We start from the raw sequence: 26865 nt of genomic DNA, 5'->3' as shown, positions 1-26865 counted from the left end.
AGATTTGCCTTTTAGGGTAAGGAGAAATTATCTCCTTTTTTTGTCTCTCTTGTGACCTTATGCAATTGTTCTCCCAGGTCTGCTTAGAAATAAATTGTGGTGTGCTGAACTTATCCAACAAATATGATGTTCTGTCTTGATCAAGCTTTGCATTGGACTTTGTAATGTGACTAAAGGTCTGCAAATAGGCATTTTTAGTTAGGAATGACTTAATTGCGAGGAACATTACCCACTAAACATTTTGTAGGACAATATACTGTTCCCTCCTTGGAAGAATTCAAGTACTTTCACCAGGAAGTAGTTAATCTTTCATCCCTTCAAATTCCTCTATCCTGCCCCATCTTGAATAAGTTCCTTGAAAGAACTGCAGTACTGGTGAATGTTTAGATAGACCCCATCTATCTCTGAGGGATGGAGTTTAAGGCCATGTCTAAACTACCACTTATTTTGGCAAAACTTACATCACTCAGAGGTGTGGAAAAATACCCCTGAGCAACATAAGTTTTGCCGGCATAAGTGGTAGTGTGCACAGCACTATGACGGCAGGAGAGCTTCTCCCGCTGACATAACTACTGTCACTCATTGAGGGGGTTTTATTGTGTTGACGGGAGGGCTCTCTCCTGTTGGTATAGAGCGGCTACATGAACAATCTTACAATGGTGCAGCTGCATCAGTACAGTTCTGCCACTGTAAGCTCGCTAGTGTAGAAATGGCCTAAAATGACCTCCTCACACGAATTTTCTTCATCAAAATTCAGTGAGGAAAGCCTCGGTTTTGTCTTTCATTTCCCACTTTCTACCAGTGACCAAATCTGGCTGGTCTTGGATTCCTTACACTATTTAGGAAGAACACAGCCATTGCACTGAGTATGAGTGATTGCAGCTTGAATTATTTCTGTTTTCCCTATAATTCACCTCTACCTTAAGAAAACAAACTTCTGCTGGTAATGTAGCCAACCAAGCTCCCTTTCCCTGCATTTCATCAAAGTAGTGCCACTTTTCTTTTTCACTGACGATGGATTTCATATTTTCTCCCCAAATATGACTGAAAAGCTAATGGGCTATTTCCTACTTGACTTCTTCTTCTATTGTTTTTGGACCCCTATTTCCTTTTCAGTTACTTGTCTTTTGTGACTTAGACTTCGTTATTTCTATTATTTCATATATACACCCATGCTGTATTGTATCTACTGAACTCCATGTCTTCAGTTCTGAGCAAATTTACTCAATTAAAATGAAACTATATTTTTTAACAAGAACCATGTTTTCAAGTGAAGTTGAAGGAGAGGAATTTTGAAAGTGAACAGTTAATACAGGGATCTGATCAAACCCATTGTATAGGGCTTACTCCCACTTTCCCGCGTAGGTACTCTAGTTCCTAGTTCAGACTTGCCTTACTGTGATTTTTTTCCCCCTATTATTCATGCTTTTTTACCCAATTTGAGCACCCAGCAAAGTCGTATTCAGTACTTTTTACTGTCAAACTGATGGGTTTGGGTGGAGCTTTGTCCTGTGTCATGCATAGGCCTGTGCCACTGTTAACCAAGTCTGCCCTTCCAACCTTCCAGTGGTGATTACCAACAGTGTGGTGACCTTTTTCTACATCATTGTTCACATATTCTGTGTCAAATGTGTCATTATTGATCCACTAGCTGAGCTACCGTAGCATCTGTATTTTCTTGGCTAATTTTTCTCATCACTAGATGTATTTCTCAGTACCGGACATTTGGTTTTTGGTGGGGAGCCATTCACTGCAGCAGTCAGAGTGATGATCTGTGGGTTGCAGCAGAGACTGAGAATAAGAACTCCTGTGTCCTTCTGACTCACTGTGTGATTTTTGACCGGTCATGTAATCTCTCTGCTCTAATCATGTTCCTGTTGTAGCGCCGATTAACGTGTGTAAACAGTGTCAAGATCTTTGTATTTAAGATGCTATATATTTGAAAGGTGTTAAGCAGCTTCTGTCTTCCTTAGTGCTGTTATCACCCCAGAGATATGCTAGCAAACAGATTCATTGCTGATGTTTCAATCCAACTACAGGTAGTTTCTGTTTACAATCTGATAGCTGATGGTGACCTCTGATACCTTCTCTAAACTGCACTATCTCTTTAAAAGTGAATTCCTGTTAGTATTGAATTAATAAAAAAGGGTTTTCAAGCCTAGCATTTACAATCCTAGTGGAACATAGTTATATCATTGTACAGTACTGATGTTTGAAACAAATACAAAAAAGCTTCCACAGTTACTTGCTATTTTGCTCCATTAGTACTGCACTGATTGACTAGACTAGAGGATACAAGGACAAGCATTTTTCTTGCCATCTTTGTTCTTCAAGATTTGTATGTTAATAACCAATAAACATTTGATCTGCTTTGACCTCTCTTTAACAGAGGTGTAAAGACTGCCTCTATAAAATTTCAGTGGTAACATAACTCCACATAGGAATTTTTTCTCTTTCAATACATGCTTCCTCCACCCTCAGGTGTATTTTGTAACTGGCTGGAAGCTGAAGCTAGACAAATTTAAACTGGAAATAAGGTATACATTTTTAACAGTGAAGGTAACTAACCACTGGAACAGTTTTTCAAGGGTCATGGCATATTCTCCATCACTGCCAATTAAATCAAGATAGGATTTTTTTTTAAAGACATGCTCTAGTTCAAAAGAAATTATTGTGCAGAAGTCTCATGGCCTGTTATACAGGTCAGGCTAAATGATCACAATTGTCCCTTCTAGCCTTTGAACTCACTGTACTCTCATTTTATTCTGAGTCCAGCTGAGAGATTTTCTTCATAATAATTTATAGAAGATTTAGTCCCAACAGAACAGCAGTTATCACCCTTTTTCTGACTGGTCCCTCATCTAGTCAGGACTGAGTTAGAACTCTAAATACCTTTTGAGGATCTGGACCGAAGGCACTAAGCATTCTTAAAACTATTGCCCTATGTCTACTGTACTTGTTTGACTAAGGTGTTTTTGTACATTTGCAGCAAGTGTTTGATCACCTTCACAATTCTAACTGATTATCTGAGTTTAGTATCACCAGCTCGTGTCATGTACAAAATGCTAACCTATCTATTACTGGTGGATCATATAAACTACTAATTATACATGGAAATCAGATGTTACTTCATACTAGTTAGTTTTTCAAAAAACATCCCATTTGGTTTTCAGAAGGCAGAAGTTGGCAAAATGCAAAAATTTGCAATATTAAATGATATGCCTGTAATCCACATTAGCTTCATAATTATTTACCATAAGTACTCAATTTTGATAATTGATCTGGCATTACATTTCCTCTGACACCTCAACCTTCATTTTATAAAGTCAAAACCTAAAAGGACAGAAGGAGCAACATAGGAAAATTGGTAACAGGACCGGAAGCCTTTCTCTGAAATCCTTACGTGTTTGCTTTTTGGCAGCTTCTGTTAAGTGAATTGGTTTTGATTCTCTTCCTGTGGAAAATCACATCACCAAGAAAACACTACTGCATTTGCCACCAATAGCAGTCTCAATGGAGGGGCTAGCTGTTAAATTGGCATGAAGACTGAATCACCCTGCAGGAGTTACCTCCATGTCAGCATTGAGGCACACTCGCTTTGGTAATGGGGGAGAACAGTACGGGGAAGTGGGCATTGATGCTGTACCCTAATAAACAGAGGATTGTGTCTTCACTACTGTCCATCGAACACTAATCTACTTCTGAAAAATGTTGATGAAGTAATACGATGCTCCCTGTTTGTTCCATAGGCAAGGAATGTTTAGTTTTCTGCCACTGTTTTGCTTTTTTTCCCCCACTGCTATATTCCCCAATTTCTTTCAATCAGAGAAATTTACCTGACTCAGTTATATAAAAAGGGAGTGTGTAGCAGCCAAGCAAGCTACCATAACGTTTTCAAAGTAAATGCCCTCTCTTGCCCCTCTGTTTTTTTGTTTTTTTTTTTAAATGCATCTGTGGATAAGTCACTGCCCTCTTCGTACATTATTAGATTCAAATAGTTCTATCTTGCTTTTAACACTTCCTTATCCAAATTGTTGCCCTAAGAGGTCACATTCAAACTTGATGTAAAGAAACTTTGATCTTACAAACTTGTGGGTAAAGAAAGTTAGCAGTCCTACTACTTCAGCACCTAAACTCAATGTGGCTAGCAGAGGTTAGGAAGGAATCATTCCTTCCTCTAGAGTAATATTGGACAATTGGCCACTACACACTTCAGGAAGGGGGATATGAAGAGATGTTTTTTCCTGTGCCTAAGGCAGAATATCAGACCAACTAGACTAACACTGCATACAAATATAGGCTGTGGAGCTGTGCTGGATTTTTGTAACAAAACCTAAAATAAGTAATTTAGTTCTGGATTGTGTTGCCAATTAAACTGAAACTGCAAAGCATTCTGAACAGATGAAAGTAACTTCAGCTGGGTTTTAGAGTTTTGAGGTTTGTTCAAAACAAAACCAGGAATTCCATTTTAATGAATCGTGAGCTGAACTGTCGTGAGTTTTTTCACGTCTCTTGTGTCAATTCTTTTGCTTCTGCTAGACCACAATCAGAAGGAATAGTGATCAGATGGTATAAAATACAAAAAGCAGAATGGGAAAATTTGTCTAGATATGAAGCAATGATAAATGACATTGTTTCAAATTGGTCCGACAGCAATTACAAAGACCCATTGTTTTCCTTAACTGTAAGAGATCATGCTACAATCCAAGCAAGTTTCTCACACCTGGCACATATAAAATTACAGACTTTAATCTTCAGAAACCAGTTCTACAAGAGCTTAAACATATAGCATAAGTTCCATCTTCTCTAAGTATGCCTCAAACCAACAGAATATTATCATTAGCAAAAATCAGGTAATTAGAAATGGAGTTCACTTGTGGTTGGGAGGACAGAATGTTTTTTTAGTTAAAGCGCCAAACTGGAAGTCTGGGTTCTATTGCTGAGGTATGACTTCAGGCAGGTCACTTTGGGTCAGAGATTTAAAGAGAGCCTGAAAGAGTCGGGTGCTTAAATCTCACTGAAATCTAATCAGAGCTAGCTACTTCCTTAGGCTCCTCTGAAATTCCTAGCCTTTATCTCTATGTGCCTCAGTTCTGTAAAATAAGGATTTTAGAATGATGGCTGCAGGCAAATCCCAGGCTGACAACAAATGCTTAAACAGTTTTTTTAAAAAAAAAAAAGGAAGAAGAAGAGACCCATGCACAAAACATTTAGTTGTTTAATAGCAAAGGCTGCCTCCCACAAATATACTTGACACAAAATCAAAAAAATGAAAAGCTAAGCTTTACTTCTCCACCCATAGATACACATTTTACCACAACTAACCTATACCACAGGCCATCCGTCACAGCTGTCATCCTGCCCCCAGAGGGATGACAGTCTTCCCCACCTTGCAATCTCCAAACAGATTACTCCCAAATTCACATTCTCCAAGTTGCTCCCTCCAAACACCTAGACTGTCCCCAACCCACTCTTTTGTACAGCTCTGGAAAATTCTACCCTTGCAACATGTTTGCATGTATGTGTGAGTAATCCACAACCTGTTTATTACACAGATTCTTGTGTTTATTTTTTCATTAGAATTTGTCTTTTGGTCTCATCTCCATTTTTACCCTGTTTTGCTATTGGATTTATTTTCTCTCTAGTCCTTGTTTCACACTTTCTCCAGACAGAATGTGAACTGAATGACGGTTGATAGTTGCTGAACTTTCAAACCTGGGAGTGTCAGAGTTGGGCAATAAAATTTCTCCCTTCTATGAGTTGTAATATATTGGATTGTGCCCTCTTATTTGGTTGGTTGTAACTGTCAGCATTTTAATGGTTAAAATTCCTTCTTTGCATCAGATACCTCATTCAGGGTTTAGCAAGCAAAGGTACCCTTGGTTGCATGAGAGTATGCATAGATCTAAGACTAATTTCCTGTTAATGAGTCACTAACATTAGAGGATTATTTGCCTAATCACAGACTGGGAAGATCTTGGGAAAACCCAAGAGATCAAATCAGTTTGATGCCAGGACAAAGCCAAAGCCAAGCCTAAGGTGTAATTTCTTTAAACATATGAAAATGTTGTCTTTATCCACCGCCTCTACCCCAAATTACCCAGCAGTCTGTTCAGCAGCAACAGGTTCCAACTTCTCCTGGTTAAGTCATTATTTACAGCAATTTTTAAAAGAGTTATTTTAAGTTCAACTTTACAGTGAGTGCAATTTAATTTACACAATAAAATTAAATCACTCTGGTACTTTACTTACCTCACAGGTTGGAATTCAAGCCACAGCATTTTGCTGGGTCATAGTTTTATTTTGTGCCTTAATGTTGAGGTTACAATAACTTTTGAAACACCTGTCACACCTTGAAAATTAAGAATTCCAGTATACATCTAAGAGTTCAATGACTTACTGAAGCTCTGAGCCATAGAATGAAAAGAGAATAATTTATGAAACCAAAGTGAGGGAAGAGAAAAACAATAAGACAACAAGCAATTTATTTCAGCATGTTCAAGGGAAGAAAGGGGACATAGGTGCTGGCGCTAGGGTTGCTATGCACCCCTTGGCTTGAAGTGGTTTCCATCATATACAAGGTTTACAGTGGGGGTTCTTAGCACTCTCCCCCCCAAAAAACACAAATTGTTCCAGCGCCTTCCTTGAGATGAGGCCCAGGATCTCACCCTTGGGGTGGAATTCACTCCTGTGCAGAGGGCCAGCACCATTATTTGCACTGCTTGTGATCCACCAAAGCTCTGTTTTGAGGTTTCAAAAACTGAAGGCCTTGACTTGGCTTTCCGCACAGGGGTGAATGCACCTTTTAGGCACTGTGAATAGATGTTTTTAAAACAAATCTAAAGAACCAAACCTTTATCACATCCGGTTCTCCTGGGTTACAAGTTTATGTCTCTCCTGCTTACAAATTATTCTTATCCAGCTCTTCTTTCTGTCCCAGGATACAGAGGATTTAATTAGTCACTTGCCTTGGCAAATCCTTCATTTTTCAAATTAGTAACCTCAGTACATACTCCCTGAAATTTGCATGGATAATCCCTTTCCCATGAAGGGTGGGTGTTGCTGTAGGAACATTTCCAAAAGTTGTTCCCCAACCATTTAATATTGAAAAGAGCACTGTGCCCGTCGCTGTTAAGGCTCAGTAGTAGATTGAAATGTCATCTTTGTGCTTCAATATGGGACAATAATTCCCTCCAATTTTCCATTAATAATGGAGGCCCATCACTGACTGATATTGACAGAATGCCAGGTGTAGTGAACTCCTTGCAGACAGTATTGTTACTGATCACCCTGAGTGCTCCACTCCATCAGTTTCCGAGGAGCAATTTCACTGCAGCTTTATCTTGGAATGAGCCTAGAGCAGTGGTTTTCAACCTTTTTTCATTTCATAAAAAATTTTGAATGAAGGTGCAGATCCCTTTGGAAATTCAACCTGTAGTCCGTGGACCCCTATCATAGAAGTCTTAGTCTGAAAACTGACTGAACAGAATTTAACTATAAATGTTGCACGTGCTTGGCATGGAATTTGATGCAGTGTGAGAAAGGGTGTTAAACTGTGGGCTTCTATAATAACGACAACACTTCTGAGTTTTGACCTGTAGGTGTGGGTATTCACAAACTTTTGTTTGAATAGAAAAACGGAATGCCTTTTCTGGCATCTGAAACTTTATTTTCATAGTCACCTTTCCTGGAAACTTTCAACATAGTCTGTAGACCCCATCCCAGGGTCTGTGAACCACAGGTTGAAAACCACTGGCCTAGAAAATGCCAACAGAGCTGATATCAAATGCAAGCACCATTACAAACAACTTAAGCCTTGTTTACACAGGCAATATAACTAAGGTGTGGATTTGAAGTGATACTGATTTACAGGTATAACCCTATCATGTGAATGCTCTCTTTCAGTTTAGATTATGTCACTTGGGAAAACTAATTTAAAAAATGCTACTTTTACATTGGAATAAGAGAGGTATATACCTGTATAACTGGCAAATCTCTCCCATCTAGACAAGGCCTTAAACCCATTCCCAGTTGAATTAAGTTAAACTGATAAAAGCCACTCTGATACTGAAATGGGAGTATCCACACTGGGATTTGCCCAGGTTTAACTGTATCATCTTAAATTCATACCTCAGTTTATACTGATGCAACACTTCTATGTAGATAAAGCCTTAAATGCAAGGTGCTGGTGATAATTAAAGGTCCGATTAGACTGGGACCCAGTTATCCCAGCCCACATCTAAGCATGGCTGTTAACATCTGCTGGTAGTAGAGCTGGTCAATATTAATTCAAAACTCATTTTAGAATGAAAAAATTGCCTTATTTTTAAACGAAAAATGTTTACATAAAGCTATTAGGTTTTTTAAATGTTTGTGGGTATTTTTTAATCAAACCTGAACACTTAAAATATGTGAATTTTAAAAAAAAAATTAAATTTTGAAATTTTGATGTTTTGTTTTTTCCCTTTCTCTTCTTCTTTTCTGTTTTCTTTTTGTCACTCAGTGCAACAGAATGTCTGATGTCTAAGGCATTTTGCAAATCATTAACCACAATTAATCAGAAGGAATGAAGGAAAGATTAGTTGAACTCTATCTTGGGATGTAAGTCAGATTCCTTCATTCTCCATCCTCCTCCTCCTCCTTCTCTGGGGCATCCACCCAAGTCTGAATACTCCCAGCCTTGCAGAGTCTTGTTAGCATTTTAGGTTTTTTAACATCCATTCTTCCACCAATAACAAAACCCAGAGGTTATAAATGTTATAACATTCTTTAGCTCATACCAGGTGCCAAGGGTATTTCAGCCCATCTTTTCAGCATAAGTCCATTGTAGTTAGGGTGTTACAAGTCTATAGCTATAAGAGAATGTCACTAGGCTGCAAACCTGGCTTTTCTTTATCAAGAGAAAGGTTGTCTGGGAGTATGACAAAGAAACTCGTGTTGGCCAATTGTTTATGCTTGCACAGTTTAAGGTATATTGTGAACTTTGCTCTGGAACTATATGATGATGGTACTCAGTTTTAAGCAGGGTGACACAAGATGGTTTTGTCAATCTAAATTCTAAATGTTAGCTGGGTGCTCTTATTAGCCCTTAGGAGCAAAAAATTCTCTCTCAGCTATCTCCCTTTGGTTTCTTCATGTGTGTTTGATTGGGTTGGCACATGCCTTATCGACTGGTTTACAGTTCTGGGACTAAACTCTCCAGGAAGAGCTGCAGGGCCCTGAGTTGAGGGTTGACTCCCCTCATCCCTGCACCAGTGCTTGAGTGGAGTGACCCTGAGTTTGCAGCATAAGACATGCTGATTCTGTTCTGCTTTTCATATTGTTATATTAGTGAAATAATTATAACATTGTTACTAACATTTGTGGAAGCTGTAATAGTGGCTCCTTCATGGCACCATAGCGTGGGCTTTAATGTGAGTTGTTTAACTTTGTCCAGCACAATTGGCACACCAGTGAATTACGACGTTATTGGAAGATAGCACAGAAGCGTTTAATGTGTTAACTTGTGTTAACCCAGATAATTACTGTCATTGCTAATGGAATTACTGTGTGATTACCACAAAATAATTTGTGTTATTTCACAGTAACCATGCAATTAACTTTTGTGGCCAGTGTTATTTTAAAAGACAGGTATGTTACTCAGCTCTCTTGTCTGAGTTATGTAACACAGGTTTTCTGTAGTTCGTGTAATGCTGTGTATCCTGGGAACATTGCCACCAAGTCAGGCAGACGAGGAGGCATCCTACATAGAAGGCTGTGCAAAGACATAGGGAATAATGGGCATGGAGAAGAAACTACTCTTATCTGTAGAGGAGCTGTGTGACAAAGAGAAGAGGTGAGGAGGAAAGGGAAAAGGAAGAGAGATTTGGGAGAGAGGAGCGGAGGAGACAGGCAAACAAAATGACAAGGACAAGAAAGAGGATGGTCTTGTGGTTAAGGCACTAAACTGGGACTTAGAAAATTAGGTTATGATTCCCAGGTCTGCCACACTGTCCCTGTGTAATTTAGGGGAAGTTATTTAATTTCTATGGGCCTGGGTTACCCATCTGTAAAACTAGGATAATACGTGCTTTCTCCCATGCTTTTGAGATTGTGCCTGGCACAATGGGGCTGTGATCTCAGTTGGGGTACTCCAGCTGCTATTGCATTACAAATAATAAGTATAACAAAGAAGACAGAGAAAAAGATAAAGAAAATGTGGAAAGGAAGAAAGTAAGGTAGAAAGGGATGGGGGAAAGAAAAAGAGAAAAATAATTAAAAAGGAGAAACCATGAACCTACTACTGCAATAGTCAAAATGTGACAAAGCAGCAAGGAGAAAATGGACATGTACCAGGAAGGCTTCAGGGAGCTGAGACAGGTACAAAAAAGGAAAACATCAGAAAGAGAAATTTTGGGTAAAGGGACTAAGAACAGAGAGTACCTAAGAGACACAAAACCAGCAAAGGTTAAAAAAATATTTACCTTCTCTATAGCTGATAACAGAAAAGATCCTGTCTGTATTGTAATACAATGGGTGCTCTGTGGCAGGCCAACATTATGCCATCTATTTACCCTGGCAGGAAGAACAAGCTCCCTTTCCTCTGTAGTTTGTTGTATTTCTGTTGTGCTCACCTCAAAGATCCTGGGTCCTCCAGAGCTAAATCAGAACTCTATGGTGCAGTGATCCCCAAGAAGAGAATATCTGGGAGTGAACCAAGAATACACATATGCAAATAGAATGGAGAGATCAGAGATGGTCTGTGGTTTAGTGAGTTCACCACTTATGAAAGTCTCTGGGTGACAGCCTTGAAAACTGGAGTCCATTTTTATCCACAGGACCAGGTATAATATGCACAACTGCACTGCTTGCTTCTTCTCATGCAACCAATCAATGCGCCTCCACCCTGACCTGGATGCATAAGAGAGTAGTTCCCATTCACCATGCCCACTGTTTCCTTGTACTCCTTCTTGAGACTGATAAAGGTACCAGTTGTGATTGGTTGACCCTTCTCTGTTAGCAATAACTGGATTATGACATCAGACACTCATAATGTCAGTGACTAACAATTGACCTGGGTCAAGCAGCAGATAAAAATTAGTCTTATGCATCTTTTAGACACACAGTGAGCCTGACACTGCTCTCAGACTCAGGAGCAACTGCAGTTACTTTGGAGTAAAGCTAGTGTAAGTAAAATAAGAATCAGGCTGAGAATTTTTAATTTTTTCATACAAAGAGACAGCAGCATTCACATTTTGTAGATCAGCAAATAAAAAAAAATCTGTTTTTGAACAGTCACCTTTTTTCAGTACAAGTTCATTACTTTGTGGACATGGTGGCTAAATTTTCAAAAATGACTTTTAATTCTATGCATGCAGAATTGCACATGCTCCAGTTTACATGTACATTGTGCCATGTACAGTACATGTACAGTGCCCCTGTTTGCACATGCAAAATGTCCCTTGTGTAGCAATCACATGTGCAAAATGCATGTGTGTATGAAAAACTAGTGTTATGGTTGCTGCAAAAATGAGATCTTGTGTGGTGCTTTATGTGAAATTGTACCTGACTGCAGAGGGATAGATTCAGCCCTTGTGAGTGCAGCTGGCCCAGAAAGTCCAGATTTAGTACAAGTTCCATTGTGAAAACAACTAATGTAAATAGTTAGTCTTATAAACTGAGAAAATAGCTGCACAATGTGTACAACATTCTTCACAGAAGCCAAATGTATAAACAAATTATTCTACAATTGGTTCTAGGGCTAGCCACACCCACACTGCACACAATAATATCTTTTATGTTTTGCATGAAAGAATATATTGCAAATGAATCATGGTACAAAGTTTAAATAAAGAATTACCAAGTAATAATTAACTCAACATGTCATTTATTTTGACAAGACATTGGGGTAAGGACTGTTTCTTTTTATGCTTCTAACAGAATGTACTCAGTTTAGAACAGGAATGACCGGTTGCACAGAGATCCTGAAAGACACAATGTTCTCATCATGGCTTATTGATGCACGACATATTCATTTATTTGTGCTGGTTTTGACCTATCTATTGATAGGTCATAGGAAGGGCGACATACTGGAAATTGTGTCAGAGTGGGGTTAGTGTACATGATTCACCTCTGAAGATATCTGATCAACTCTTATTTAGGTTAAACCAATAAGGAGCCTCATCCTACTTCTTTTGTAAGGTACTTTTTCCCCGAGCATGAAAGAGACTGTTGACAGATTTAGTCTAACCTTGGGCGAAGCAGGCTGTTGTAGGGCAGGACTGAAATGTATTGTGGGAAGTTTGCGCTGTCCTACGATCCAGCCAGTTTCCAGCAACATTCATGACCAATAAACCCACCCAAAATGTGTGGAAATGAATGAATAAATGTGTTATGTGTAGCCAAGGAGCATCTTACAAATGAGACACTTGCCTGTTTTAACCTTCTTTCCGGGCAGATTTTTTCAGTGTCCAATAGGATTAGTTTGCACCCAAAAAGTTCCCTAAATCTGTTAGCTCTCTCTCAGGCTACTGGGCAGGATTTATCTGATGGCTAATTTCCAGTGTGGAAATATGAACCTAGGTTTGTGCAAAGGATACTAAGGACTGTGCATGTGCAAAATTCATGTCCCCCTTAGATTTCTTTGCTCCCCCAAGAAAAATAACTTCTGATAGGGAAGGAAAGGGAAGCCACAAGGCCAGTCACGTGCCCTCCCCAGCAGAGCAGGTACATCGTTTCAGGTTCCTGGGAGCAGACGACAGAGGGTAAATCACTGGTGTGGGGGACACCTCAACCAGAGGCTCCTGCCTTGTACTGGGGTCAGCTACTAGTCCCAGCTGTGCCGGGGGCTGGAGAGGAAGGGGCATCCTCTTCCCAGCAATGAGCAGCCGTGGCTGGGTCCAGATCAGACCCAACCCCAGGAACCTCCCTTGGCACCACACTGCCCCCCTGCTTCCTGCCTCCCTCACTCTTTAGCTGTGTGGGGATGAGTCACTGTGTGGGGAGCTGCTTCCCTGTCCACTCAACTCCTGTGCATCCAGACCCCTGCATACCCAGACCCCACCCACCTTCACTCCCCCCACATACCCAGAAACACCCCACCAAGTCCCCTGCACCTGAATCCCTTCCCCACCATGCCTCACCTCCTGCATCTGGAACCCTGCTCCTGCACCCAGACCAGCCCCTGCTGAACCCCCCTGCACTCTAACCCCAACCCTCAAAAGCCCCCCCCACCACATCTGGACCACCCCAATGAGCCCCCTGCAGTGAGACACCCCACCCCACTGAGCCATAACCAGCTGTCTCTGGACACCCACCCCACCAAGCCTCAATCCCCCGCACCCGGTCCCCCCTTTAAATCTCCCACACCCAGACTCCCCCTGCCGATCCCCACTCCCACACACCCTAACCCCACTTACTGAGCCCCAGACACCTTCACCTGGACCTCCGTGCAGAGTCCCAGTCCCTCTGCACCTGGAACCGCTCAATGAGCTGTGCATCCAGGTTCCCCCCCCCCCCCCCCGCCAAATCCCCCACTGAGACACCCGCACTCAGATTGCCCCAGAACCCTTTCACCTCACACCTAGATCCCCCTGTGGCAGTTCGGTCACAGAGACCCCCTTAGGACTGTCACCTGACGTGCTGAAACTACCTCTGAGCCTGTTTTCCCTGTCAGCTTGGGACTCCAGAACCCTGCCTTGATGAGCCAGACACGTAAGCCTCCTGCAACACAGACACAGGGTCTGAACTACATCCCCAAACCTGCAGGCTTTAACTGAAAACCATTCAGCAGGTATTTCTGTCTCCAGCATCCAGACACCCAGCTCCCAATGGGATCCAAACCCCAAATAAATCCGTTTTACTCTGTATAAAGCTTATGCGTGGTAAACTCATAAATTGTCTGCCCTCTTTAACACTAACAGAGAGAGCAGCACAGCTGTTTGCTCCCCCAGGTACTAATCACTTACTCTGGGTTCAATAGTAAACAAAAGTGATTTTATTAAGAATAAAAAGTAGGATTTAAGTGGTTCCAAGTAATAACAGACAGAACAAAATAAGTCACCAGGTAAAATAAAGCAACAACATGCAAGTCTAAGCCTAATACAGGAGTCGGCAAAACCAGAAGGGTGTGCCAAGTCTTCATTTATTCACTTTAATTTAAGGTTTTGAGTGCCAGTAATACATTTTAACGTTTTTTAGAAGGTCTCTTTCTATCAGTCTATATATTATATAACTAAACTATTGTCATATGTAAAGTAAACAAGGTTTTCAAAATGTTTAAGAAGCTTCATTTACAATTAAATTAAAATGCTGATCTTACGCCGCCGGCCCGCTCAGCCCACTGCCAGCCTGGGGTTCCATTCACCTAGGCCGGCAGCGGGCTGAGCGGGGCCTGCAGCTGGGACCCCGGCTGGCAAGGGCCTGGCAGCCAGAACCCCAGACAAGCAGCAGGCTGAGCGGGGCTGGTGGCCGGGACCCCAGACCAGCAGTGGGCTGAGCGGCTCAGCCCGCTGCCACTCAGCCCGTTGCCGGTCTGGGGTTCCGTCCACCGGCTCCTGCCAGCCAGGGTCCCGGCTGTCTGCCCCTCTCAGCCCGCTGCCAGTCTGGGGTCCCAGCCCTGCCCACATAGAGTGGGTACCTACCTTCTCCCTGGTACTAGCCCATTTTCTTCCTCTCTCTCTGCACTGAGCTGAGAGTGGGAGTGCACTGAGCACAGGACTTGGGGTGAAGGAGCAGGCTGAGGGTTGGGGTGTAGAGTCTGGCCAGGAGCTAGAATGAGGGAGGGGGCTCAGGGTTGGGGCAGGAGGTTTGGGTGTGGAGTGCTTTCCTGGGCAGCTCCCGTTTGGTGTGAGAGGTGCAGGTGGGAATGGGGGGTGGGGTGTAGGAGCTCCCGTTTGGTGCTCAGGGTGGGGGTGGGAATGTGGGGGGTGCAAGAGTCAGGGCATGAGGTATGGGGGGGCTGGATATGTATGGGGGTGCAGGAATCAGGGCAGAGGGCTGGGAGCATGTGAGGGGGGTGCTGGAGTCAGGGCTGGAGTTGTGGGGGATACAGAGGTCAGGTCAGAGGGCTGCAGGGGTGGGCTAGGGTCATGGGGGTGCTCTCAGCCCCCTGCCAAAGGCAGCTCATGGCAGGCGGCTGGAGGGGATATGCCCTGATTCCACCCTTCTTCCCCAAGGCCCTGTCCCCACCTCTTCTCCGCCTCCTCCCCGCAGCAGCAAGCATGCTGCGGCTCGGCTCCGCTTATCCCCCTCTTCGCAAGGGCCATCAGCTGATCAGCAGCAGGGAGCGAGAGAAGGAGGGGCAGGAACCCAGCATGCTGTGGGAAGAGGAGGGGGAGTGGGGACCTTGCCTGCCCTGCTGCAGCAGCCAGCAGGACAAAACTTCTTCACCCTGCCCCCTGGGGGGGCCAGGGCAAGCAGGATTTTTAATGGCATGCTGCTGCCTGCCAGGGTCCCCTGGCCACCGGCCACGCTCAGCCCACTGCCAGCCTGGGTTCAGCAGTGAGCTGAACGGGGCAGACGGCTGGAACCCGGCAGGCAGCTGGAACCCGGCAGGCAGCAGCGTGCCATTAAAAATCAGCTCGCATGCCATCTTTGGCACGCATGCCATACGTTGCTGACCCCTGGCCTAATACATTAAGAAACTGTGTCTCTCTCTGGGTTCCCACCCTTCCTTCTAAATGGTAAAGCACCAGGTTTAAGATGGATTCCAGTACCAGGTGACATGATCACATGTTCCTATAAGACCTTATTCTCCATTCTTTCAGGGTTGGCCTGCAGGTACCGAGGAAGGTTTGCAAGTAAACAGAGCCATTTACAACCAATTGTCCTAGTTAATAGGTGCCATCAAGATTCCAAGCCATTATTAATGGCCCACACTTCGCATAGTTACAATAAGACAGAGTAATACTTCATATTTCTAGCTTTAGATACAAGAATGATACATACATACAAACAGGATGAACACACTCAGTAGATTATAAGCTTTGTAATGATACTTTACAAGAGATGTTTTGCATAAAGCATATTCCAGTTACATTATATTCACACTCATTAGCATATTTCCATAAAACATATGGAATGCAACATCACACTCCCCACACACTAAGTCCCTCCACACTTGGATCCTGCTGGGCTGAGCCTGCTTGCCCCACGCCTGGATTGGAGGCTGGGGCTGGGCATGTGTGCAAGACTCTGTCCCTCTTGTTTTCTATTTTGGTGCACCTGGTGTGGAGGAGCAGGGCCTGTTCCTGTGGCAGGCCTGGCCCTTGTGCTGTATCAGGGTTGGGTGCAGCCTCACCACTGAGTCCATGTCCCAGGGAGGGGGCTGCAGGGTGATCTCCCACCTCCATGCAGCCAGTGGCCTGTGTTCCCCACTGCCATGCTGGAGCCCACACATTTATTTACTGATAAATAAAATATGCAGAATTTAAAAATATTGTGTGCAGAAATTTTATTTTTTTGGTGAAGAATTTTTAATTTTTTTGTGCAGAATTCCCTCAGGAGTAAAAGGACTAGGAACCTGGAACTCAAACTCATCTCTGTTACTCACTTCCTCTGTAGTTATATGCAAACCACTTACTACTTCAGCCTTCCTTTCACCATCTGCAAAGTGGGGATAATAATACTAATTATTATTTATTACTTGCATTACAGTAGCTCCTAGGGACCTCAATCAAGGATCAGGGCCCAATTTTGCTAGGTGAGGTGCAGACAAGTAACAAAGAAGACAGTCCCTTCATCAGAGATATCACAATCTACACATCAGAAAGGATGCAAAAGATGGATGAAAGAAACAGGGTAGGAGTGGATTGGGTGGATGGGATAATTATAGAGCCAACAAAGTTCACTCACAGCTCACTACTTGCCTAACCAGTGTCAGAGGGAGTGGTTTATACGAGTCACAGCAGAGATAGGTTTTGAGGAAGGATTTAGAAGAGGATAACATGTCAGCTTTGCGAAGTTAGACAGTGAGATTTTTCCCATGCATAGGGAACAACCTGAGAAAGAGAGATGAGGTTTTTATATCTCACCTTTCACTGGGTGGAGAAGCCCATCTGCCTAGGAGATTGGACTAGATCAGGGATTCTCAAACTGGGGGCTGTGACCCCTCAGGGGGTCATGAGGTTATTACGTGGAGGGTCGCAAGCTGTCAGCTTCTACCCCATACCCTGCTTTGCCTCCAACATTTTTAATAGTGTTAAATATAAAAAAATGTGTTTTTAATTTATAATGGGGGGAGTCGCACTCAGAAGCTTGCTGTGTGAGAGGGATCACCAATGCAAAAGTTTGAGACCATTGGACTAGGTCAGTGGTTTTCATCCGGTGATCCGTGGACCCCTGAGGGTTCGCAGACTATGTCTAAGATTTCCAAAGGGGCCTGCACCTCTATTTGAAATTTTTAGGGGGTCCATAAATGAAAACACATTGAAAACCACTGGACTAGATGACCATCCCTAACTTCAATAAATTAATTGTCATAATATAGTCTGAGAGATGGTTTTGCTAAGTGGCTCCAGACAAGTTAACATCTATAAACCTGGCAGAAGCTATAATTTTCATCTCCAGTCTGTAAATATGATTTAATCAGGTATAGTTTAGCTTTGCTATTTATCCTAAAATTGACTTTTCTTCAGCATAGCTGGTATCCAAGAAACATGAAGTTATGTTGAAAAATTATGCCCCCATTATATAGCCACAAAGAAAGAAAACTAGATTTGATGTAGCATGCTCATTTATTGCTTTACAAGGCATTTTTAAATAGCGATGGGTACATGCATGGGTGCTTCATATTTCACAAAACCTCAAATCTCTTTCCCCTATACCTCCCATTTTGGATTTCACAAGATAGATATTGTACACGGATTTTGTAACACTATTATTTGTGTCAGGTGTCATCTCTGTTTAATTTAAATAGAATTAAATGAATTAATTTAAAGGAAATAACTGATAAGAATATGATCCAATCATTGTAAAAAGTTATGTGTGGAATAAGCTTTTAACATTCAGGAAATTAAAGCCAAAACATTTATTTATTTGTATTTTAAACTCCAGACCAATTAAGATCTATGCAGAGTTCTTAGCATCCTTGACATAAATTTAAAAACACAATTAAAAGGTTACAAAATTAATCAAAACCCTTCTCCTTCTCATTTCCAACAACATCTCATATCAATCAGCAGTTAGCCCCAGTAAGGATTACGTCTCACCTCAAACTACATTTGCTATTAAACCATAGTTTTAGATTGCCTGGTATATATAGATATCCTCTTTAGGAAGAAGCCATAACTCACTTAACTAATATCTTTCATAAGGGAGTATTAATTTCTTATTATATGATAATACAATATTATATTTGAACAAGTCACTTCTGCCATTTTTTATTGCTCAGAAATTGTTTGTATGCACTTTTGGAAAAAGGACTGAAAGATCACGCACACACTCCCCACTCTGATTGTTTGGAGAGCTAACTGATTAATAATGCAAATAAAATATAAAAGAATTTCTACTTCATATAACTTTGTTTCTTGGTAGTGAAGACCATTTTCAAAGGTCAACAGAGATGTGGAATGCAGAATAAAATACAGAATAATCAGAGTAAGATTAGATGTTGATATACGAGCAGATTAAGCATCCAGTCCTGTAAATAATTACTACTGTGCATATCTTTGCTCCTGTATCCATTTATTCCTCTGTGCTTCTTATCTTCAGTGGAAGCTACACATGCTCAGAGAACCAGGTCACTTTATTTAAGTGGCTAAATATGGATGTAGGAGTGTGGCAGGGTGCTGCTAGAAAGGGCTTAATCAGCTGCTGCCACTCCAGTCCCAATCAGGGGAATTTGATGGGGTTTCGTAGATAGCCTGATGCTTGCCTGGTAACTGACGACACCTGCCAGCCTCGTTAGCAGGACCTATAAGGTTGGAATGAAGTGAGAGCAAGCAGGTGGGCAGAGACCAGGAAGCTTAAGCTTGGGCGCCCCCTAGTCTGTTGCTGGCCAGGCCTGTGGTAGGCCAAGTTGTTGTAAAAAGCCTGTATATAGTTGGAAACTGGTTGTGGGGACTTGATCACAAATAAAGAGCATGGGTGTTGCACCAACCTGAAGTGTCCTTGAGTCTCTGAGAAGAGGGGGAGAAGGGCCAAACTAGAGGGGCACGGTGTGTGTTCCATTACAAGGAGCCTTACTTGAGGCATTAAAAGTTGACCATAGTGTATAGTCACAGATTGGTGCTATAAGTAAACTAGAGATTGGGGGTAAAATCCTGATCCAATGGAAGTCAATGGAGGTTTTGCTGTTGACTTCAGTGGAGCTAGGACTTCACGTTGGGGATTTAGGACCTGGTCCAAAACCTACTGAAGTCAGGAGAAAGAATCTTAGTGACTGAACTGGGCTCTGGATCAAGCCTTTATGCATACAGCTTGGAAATGCCAAAAGATTGCAGAATTTTTTCATTAGTTATAAAATACATGAAAAATGTCCTGAGTGTAGAGGGGTTAGTTAAACCAGCTGTTTGCATTACAAATGCTTTAGAAGGAGCTACATTAAACAAACATCAAAGAGAACTTTTGGGAGTTGCACTGTCAGTAGCAGGAAGTTGCCTATGGAGACACTTGGCAGAGAAAGCTATAAATTTGGTGTCAGATTGGATTAAGGGTGGGAATAGTGTATGGTGTTAGGATTATGTGTTATCAACTTGGAGATCACCCAAGACATTTAAGATTTGGGAGCCATATATGAGTTTTCATTGGACATCATTTTATTTGTAAATAGGTTAGATTGTTTATCAAAGTGTTGTAAGAGCAATTCTTGGTAAGATTTTTATTTGATTCACCTATGAATTTTGTTGAATATTTCCTATATTAATCATTTGTATTGCAGTAGCACCTAAATGTAACTGGTTGGAAATGTTCATAACATTTTTTATTGAAAATGGATTATCAACCAAAATGAACATTTCTGGCTTTGGTAAAAAAAATGTTTTCCAGTTAAAAACACACTTTCAAGTACTCCTCTACAATCCTTTTTTCCACGCAGGAAAGGGTAAAAAAGTTAAAAGGAAAGAAAGTGGGGTTTTCCCAACAGCACCTTTCAATATTTTCAAATTTAAAATAAAATTAAATACCTTCTTTTTTAATTGAAAAATGCTATATGACTATTTGGGGGGAAAAAATCATTCTTCCCAGAATTTTGTCTTGGCCATTTTTTATTCAGCATTATCTGCAACTGAGATTAGGGGTCCATTGTGTTAGGTGCTGACAGACATAGTAAGAGACCACCCCAAAGATTTTAAGATATAAATGTGTGTGTCAGTTCAGAGAAACAGAAGAAAAATATGTTTTAAACTAATTTTCGCACTACTTCTAGGACAACAATGCAGAGAGAGACAAATCCTGCAAGATGCTGAGCACCTTATTCAACGTAATGAGTGTCTTTAACTCCCATTAACTTCATTGGGAGCTAAGGCCACTCTGTATACTGCAGGATCAACCTTTATAGTATTCATGAGGGGCAAATTGATCTTGAACTTTAGAAAGTTTTAAAATCTGTTCTAAATCTAGAGAGTAGGATTTTCAATTTGAATCTGAATTCTCCCATTGCTCTTTATCTGTGCATCCTAGTCCGCAGACAACATGCACACATATGTACAACCACCTCAACACTCACAGGTGGTGTTTTTAAATCACACCTCTTTCTCCCAAAGGCTCTTCAGAACACTCTGAGATCTCACAGATTTGAATATATTAGTTCTCACTATATAAAAATCATAAAAGCTTATTTTATAAAACAAAACAAAGATCCGCTGGGATGTGCTTCATGTGCTTTTAAGGCACATTTACACAGATGTATGAACAATTTACTGTTTGTCTATAAACACTTCCATGTTTGTGGTGAGGATTTCTGAGTTGCAATGCATGTATCAGATAACAGCCGTTGTTAGTCTGTATTCGCAAAAAGAAAAGGAGTACTTGTGGCACCTTAGAGACTAACCAATTTATTTGAGCATAAGCTTTCGTGAGCTACAGCATCCAATGAAGTGAGCTGTAGCTCACGAAAGCTTATGCTCAAATAAATTGGTTAGTCTCTAAAACGCTTGAGTCTCTGAGAAGAGGGGGAGAAGGGCCAAACTAGAGGGGCACGGTGTGTGTTCCATTACAAGGAGCCTTACTTGAGGCATTAAAAGTTGACCATAGTGTATAGTCACAGATCGGTGCTATAAGTAAACTAGAGATTGGGGGTAAAATCCTGATCCAATGGAAGTCAATGGAGGTTTTGCTCCATTGGTCATGGTTCAGCAGCTAAGTCATTCATGTTTCAAATGGCCAGCTCACCAGTGCTACCGGGTAAGTTGGTAACATTTCAGTAATAACAGAGAGCGATTAAAACAGTTTAGGAATTTTAAGAGTTGACTAGAAAACCTTTTACATTGCATTTTTTGAAGGACAAAAGATTGAGGGCCAGATTCTGCAATCTTATTTATATGCAACATTACCTTGTTACATGAGTAGCCCTGTTGAATCAATGGGGCTATCACAGAATAGAGTACTACTCAGTGTGAGTATGGCACAATTTATACTCAGCACTTTTCATCTTCAGTGCAATTCACAAATAAATCAGGAATTCTTGCATCACTGATATGAGAGATGCAAATGTTATCCTCATTTTACAAACTGGTAATTTCAGGCAGAAACCGGTTAGTAACCTGCTCAACGCCATAAAGCAGGTGCCTGGGTCAGCATCGGAACACAGGAGGGCATAGCTCCCAGTCCTGTACTTAGACGACACCTCTCCCCAAGGTGTCTCTCCTCAATGGACTAATAAATCTGGTCACTCAGTTTATTCATTTACTCTGTCTTTCATTTAAATGTACAGTCTATTTGTCAACAAAATCCAAACACCCTTTTTTAAGAAAGCTGAAACTTATAATCACCTGGCAATCAGCAGCAGTAAATGTAACTAGCATTTCATCAAGCTGTATGTGATGCTCAGGTCTGTTCCAGGATAATTGATCCCAGAATGTATGTGTGTCTGATTGGGGGCCATATTTCTCAAAAAAGTGGCTAAGGAAAATGCAGAGCTACTAGTGGCCATTTTGTTTCAGTAGAGGTGAGGTACTGGAGCATTGGAATAAATCTGATGTAATGACTCTATTTAAGCAAGGAGGACCAGCCTTCCCCAGTGTGTATTTATCTCATGGGTGAACCTGGAGATTCCTGTATCCACACACAGGCAAGAGTAGGAGAAGGGTGTGGTAGAAAGCTGGTGAGGTGTTCAGAATGACAGGTCTCTTTATAGAGATAAGGTGGTCAAGATAATATCTTTTATTGGACCAACTTCTGTTGCAGAGAGAGACAAGCTTTCAAGCTTACACAGAGCTCTTCAGGTCCTGGGACTGACATGGCTACAACAACACTGCATACAACAAGTCTCTTTATGGCTTGAGTGAGCACCACACTTTGATTCGAGGAAAGATTAAAAGAACTAAATATGTATTGGTTGACTCAGAATACCCAAGAAGGAGATAAACCATTTAGAATAGGCCAAGACAAGTATATAACTAGGAGTAATGGGGTAAAATGAAGCAAAGAAAAACAGTTTTAATATCAATAAAATTTCCTATGAACATTGTGAGACTGAAATAATCTTCCCTAAGGGAAGCAATATCATTTAAATCATTAAAGACTAGACCAGACAAAGCACTAGGAAATACACTGCAGGAAATGATTCTGCAGTAGCAGAGGGATGGAATGAATCTTTTCCATCTTGTCTTTCTGGGATTGCCACTATCTGTGGACTATATAAAAACTCAAAGCAACTGCTACTTTAAATAAAAACTGAATTTTAACAAACCGCAACATTAGGCAATTTGGTTTTAAAAAAAGTCCTTTCCCATTAAAACATAAACAGTGATCATATTCTCCAGGTTAATGACACTTCCAATACAATATGCAATTACTCTTGTCCTAAATTAATTACCACATGCCACGCTGCTCTGAATACTTTGTGTAACAGCAGGAAGTCAGTCTGACCTTAATTATTCCATGCAAATAATCCCTGAGTTGTGACTAAGTAGTGCCTTTTAAAATGTAATTATTACAGCATGAGAGCAACAGAAGTCATTGATTTATAATTGCTTAATTGTTTATACTCATTAAACCACAGCAGTGATAGGTTCGTCACGCATACGTGCACCAGCCTGGAAGCTGGTGAATAATGGCCAGGACGAGGGCTAGTTTTCTAGAAGGAGCTTGGAATGAAACTGTCTATCATGGCTGAATTGCTCAACAGTGATTCAAATCCAGTCCAAGTCAACAGTGGTCAGCTGCTGGCTAGTAACCTGTGTGACACCAATTGATGGCCTCAGCACAGATCTTTTGGGTCAGGAAGAAAAAAAAGAATACCCCCATAGGCGTCCTCTTCTTTGTGATTGTGAATTGCGTCTCTTTGGGTTATAGTATATAACAAGCCTATAAAATACTGGAATAAGAAACTGGAGATCTGTTGGACTATGTCATAATTTTCCCTCCCATAAAGGGGTGGTGTATAGCTACTAGTTGTACATGTAAGTGAGAAGTTATAATTCTGCTTTCTGTGTCTTGCACCTTTAAATATAAAGAGCCTGTCTCTGCTAAGGACTGTGCTGAAAAACAATTCAAATTGGCTGGTCCGGAGTCTCACACACTGTGCTCCCTTTCTAAGTATTTCTACACGTTGAGTTGGAAGTGTGATTCCCAGCTCGAGGAGACTACACACTAGCTCTGAATGAGCTAGTATGTTAAAAATAGAGTAAAGCTGCCCTATCACTCTCTCTCTTTTTCCTGGATAATTATATTTGTTCTTTCTTTGCTGTTTTCTTTAATGTCCAGTGAAAACCAACTAGGGTGAATGTGTATGATTTCACTCTTTGGGAATGGAAAAAAGTAACAAAAAGAAGTAAGTGGTGAAACATTTACAATTAGATATGACAAAGAATTATCCAGTGTGCTGCAAAATTTCTGAATAATTTCTGAAAGTCGATGAAATTCAGCTTGCTCACAAAAAGTAGGATGTGGAAATAAGCTGTTCTGCATTCATACCACCCCAAATATGACAGAACATGAGTCCAGGATCACAGCTTTGACCATCCTACAGTAGGCTCAATGTCCCAACTGAGGAAAATGGGAATGCCACACATTACCCAATCAGGCCCTAAGGAGGAAAGAGAGAAACATGGACTGAGATCTTTCATAAAATAAGCAGCAGGGACAAGAGAATGTATATCTCCTCAGTTTTCACAAAAGTTCCAACAAGAATGGAAAAAAAGGAGAACATATTTCAATGTGCTTATGTTGATATCAAAGGTCTGAGAGCTTGTGCAATGTTAAACTCAAAGGCAGCCATGTCTCAGAAACTGAAAAGAAGGCAAGAAAGTGAGGGCAGGGCCTCTCTTGCACAAACCTTACGAAAGCTCATGCTCAAATAAATTGGTTAGTCTCTAAGGTGCCACAAGTACTCCTTTTCTTTTTGTGAATACAGACTAACACGGCTGTTACTCTGAAACCTTAAGTGTAGTGTTATAGTTAAAGTAGGGGACTAGCAGTCAGGACTCTTAGGGTCTATTCCTATCTCAGGCATTCACTCTGTGCGGCACTGAGCAAGCACACGTCTCCATGCCTCAATTTCCCCATCTGTAAAACGTGGCTAATACCTGTCACACTGGGGCACTGACAGGATTGTTTGTAAACCACTCATAATGAATGAGACTATAAAAGAGTGAAGTATTTTAATGTTGGAGAATCTATATGAAGTATAATCCTACTAGTGACATTACAGCCATTTCCACATCAATCAGTTGTGATGCCTTACGCAAAGAACAATAGCAAAATTCTACATATAAAGCAATAGGAGAAGGTTGGCACAAAGTGCAAGTTTGTTCTGTCATGTGACTGCAAAAAGAAAGGATTATGGGAATCCATATCACAATGATTTCCATATCCAATGTGCTCAGTTCAAAACTGAAAAAAAAAATGTTCTGACTGCCAGCCATGCAACCCTAGTTATTTTCATTCTGTGCATCATCACTGGTCATAAAGGCTGCAGCCAAATGCTATCTCCAATTATACCTATGCAACCCCATTCTTTTCAGTCTCTACCCTCAGTGACACCTGTGCTACCTTAGTGCCGCAAAGAGGGTTGCACAGGTGTAATTGATTGGAATTTAGAATAACAGAATCATAGGGTTAGAAGGGACCACAAGGGTCATCTAATCTAACTCCCTGTCAAGATGCAGGATTTGTTATGTCTAAACCATCCAAGACCGATGGCTATCTAGCCTCCTTTTGTAAACCTCCAGCGAAGAAGCTTCTCAACCTCCCGAGGCAGTTTGTTCCATTGTCCTACTGTTCTTACAGTTAGGAAGTTTTTTCCTGAAATTTGATCTAAATCTACTATGCTGTAGTTTGAACCCATTGTGTCTTGTCCTGCCTTCTGTGGCAAAAGAGAACAACTTTTCTCCATCTTTTTTGTGGCAGCCTTTCAAGTATCTGAAGACTGCTATCATATCCCCTCTTAATCTCCTCTTTTCCAAACCAAACATACCCATTTCCTTCAGCCTTTGCTTGTGCGGCTTGTATTACATCCCTTTGATTATTTTGTCGCTCACCTCTGGATCCTTTCCAGTTTCTATACATCCTTTCTATACATTGGTGACCAAAACTGGACACAGTACTCCAGCTGAGGCCTAAGCAGCACTGAGTAAAGTGATGATATGCCTCTGTTATGCAACCTAAAATTGCATTTGCTTTTTTTGCAACAGCATCACTTTGCTGACTCATGTTGAGGATGTGATCCACCACAACTCCCAAATTCTTCTCAGCAGTGCTGCTGCCAAGCCAGTTTTCTCCATTCTGTATTTGCTCATTTGGTTTTGCTTCCCTAAGTGGTGGGATTTACATTTGTACGCATTACATTTGTCTTTGTTGAATTTCATTTTGTTGTCTATAGCCCAGTTCTCCAATTTATCAAGATCCCTCTGAATTTTAGCTCTGTTCGCCAAAGTATTGGCAATCCACTTTACTTTGTGTCATCTGCAGACTTGATCAGTATGCTCTCCATTCTTACATTCAGGTCATTAATAAAGATGGTAACCAACACTGGACACAGAACAGATCATTGTGGAATCCCTCCAATCCGACATCATTCCATTTGTTTGCGGTTGTTTAACCAATCATGTATCCAAAAACTTAATGGTAGTTCTGTTGTGCCCACATTTCTCCAGCTTACTTATCAGAATGTCATGTGGGACTGCGTCAAAAGCCTTGCTGAAGTCCAGGTATATTATGTCCTCTGCATTCCCCCATCCACCAAACCAGTTACCCCGTCAAAGAACGAAATCAAGCTGGTTTGGCATGATTTGTTCTTAGTAGATCCATGCTGGCTGCTAGTGATTAGCCCTTCATCCAGCAAGTATTCGCAAATCAAATGTTTTATAGATTGCTCTAGTAGCTTCCCAGGTATTGAAGTCAGGCTGAGTGGACTATAGTTTCCCAGCTCCTCCTTTTTTCCCTTTTTAAAGATGGGCACTACGTTAGCCCTTCTCCAGTCTTCCAGGACCTCTCCTGTCATTCATAAATTTGTAAATATTATTGCCAGTGGCTCCAAGATTTCTTCAGCCAATTCCTTCAGTACCTTTGGGTAAATAGCATATGGCCCTGCTGATTTGAATTCATTCAGATTGGTCAGAAGATCTCTTATGTGCTCTTATGTGCGCATTTATTTACATCCAAAACATTCTCCTATCTAATTTAAGGAACTCCCAGTACTTGGGAAAAGACACAACAGATGCTTTCTTGAATTATCAAAGCAGCCATGCGTGCTGACAAGCATGAGATTAGATAGATGGATGCTGT

General features: G+C 41.3%; 1 protein-coding gene across 7 annotated transcripts in view; it reads left to right on the top strand.

Annotated features, from left to right (window-relative positions):
• APIP (APAF1 interacting protein) overlaps nucleotides 1-26865 on the top strand; it is a 106750-nt gene that overhangs the window by 28032 nt on the left and 51853 nt on the right. The gene's annotated exons all lie outside the window — the stretch shown is intronic.

The sequence above is a fragment of the Lepidochelys kempii genome, chromosome 6, assembly GCF_965140285.1.
Source record: "Lepidochelys kempii isolate rLepKem1 chromosome 6, rLepKem1.hap1, whole genome shotgun sequence".
NCBI lineage: Eukaryota > Metazoa > Chordata > Testudines > Cheloniidae > Lepidochelys > Lepidochelys kempii.
The sequence above is the reverse complement of the archived record's forward strand: the minus strand, read 5'-3'. Positions and strand labels throughout refer to the sequence as shown.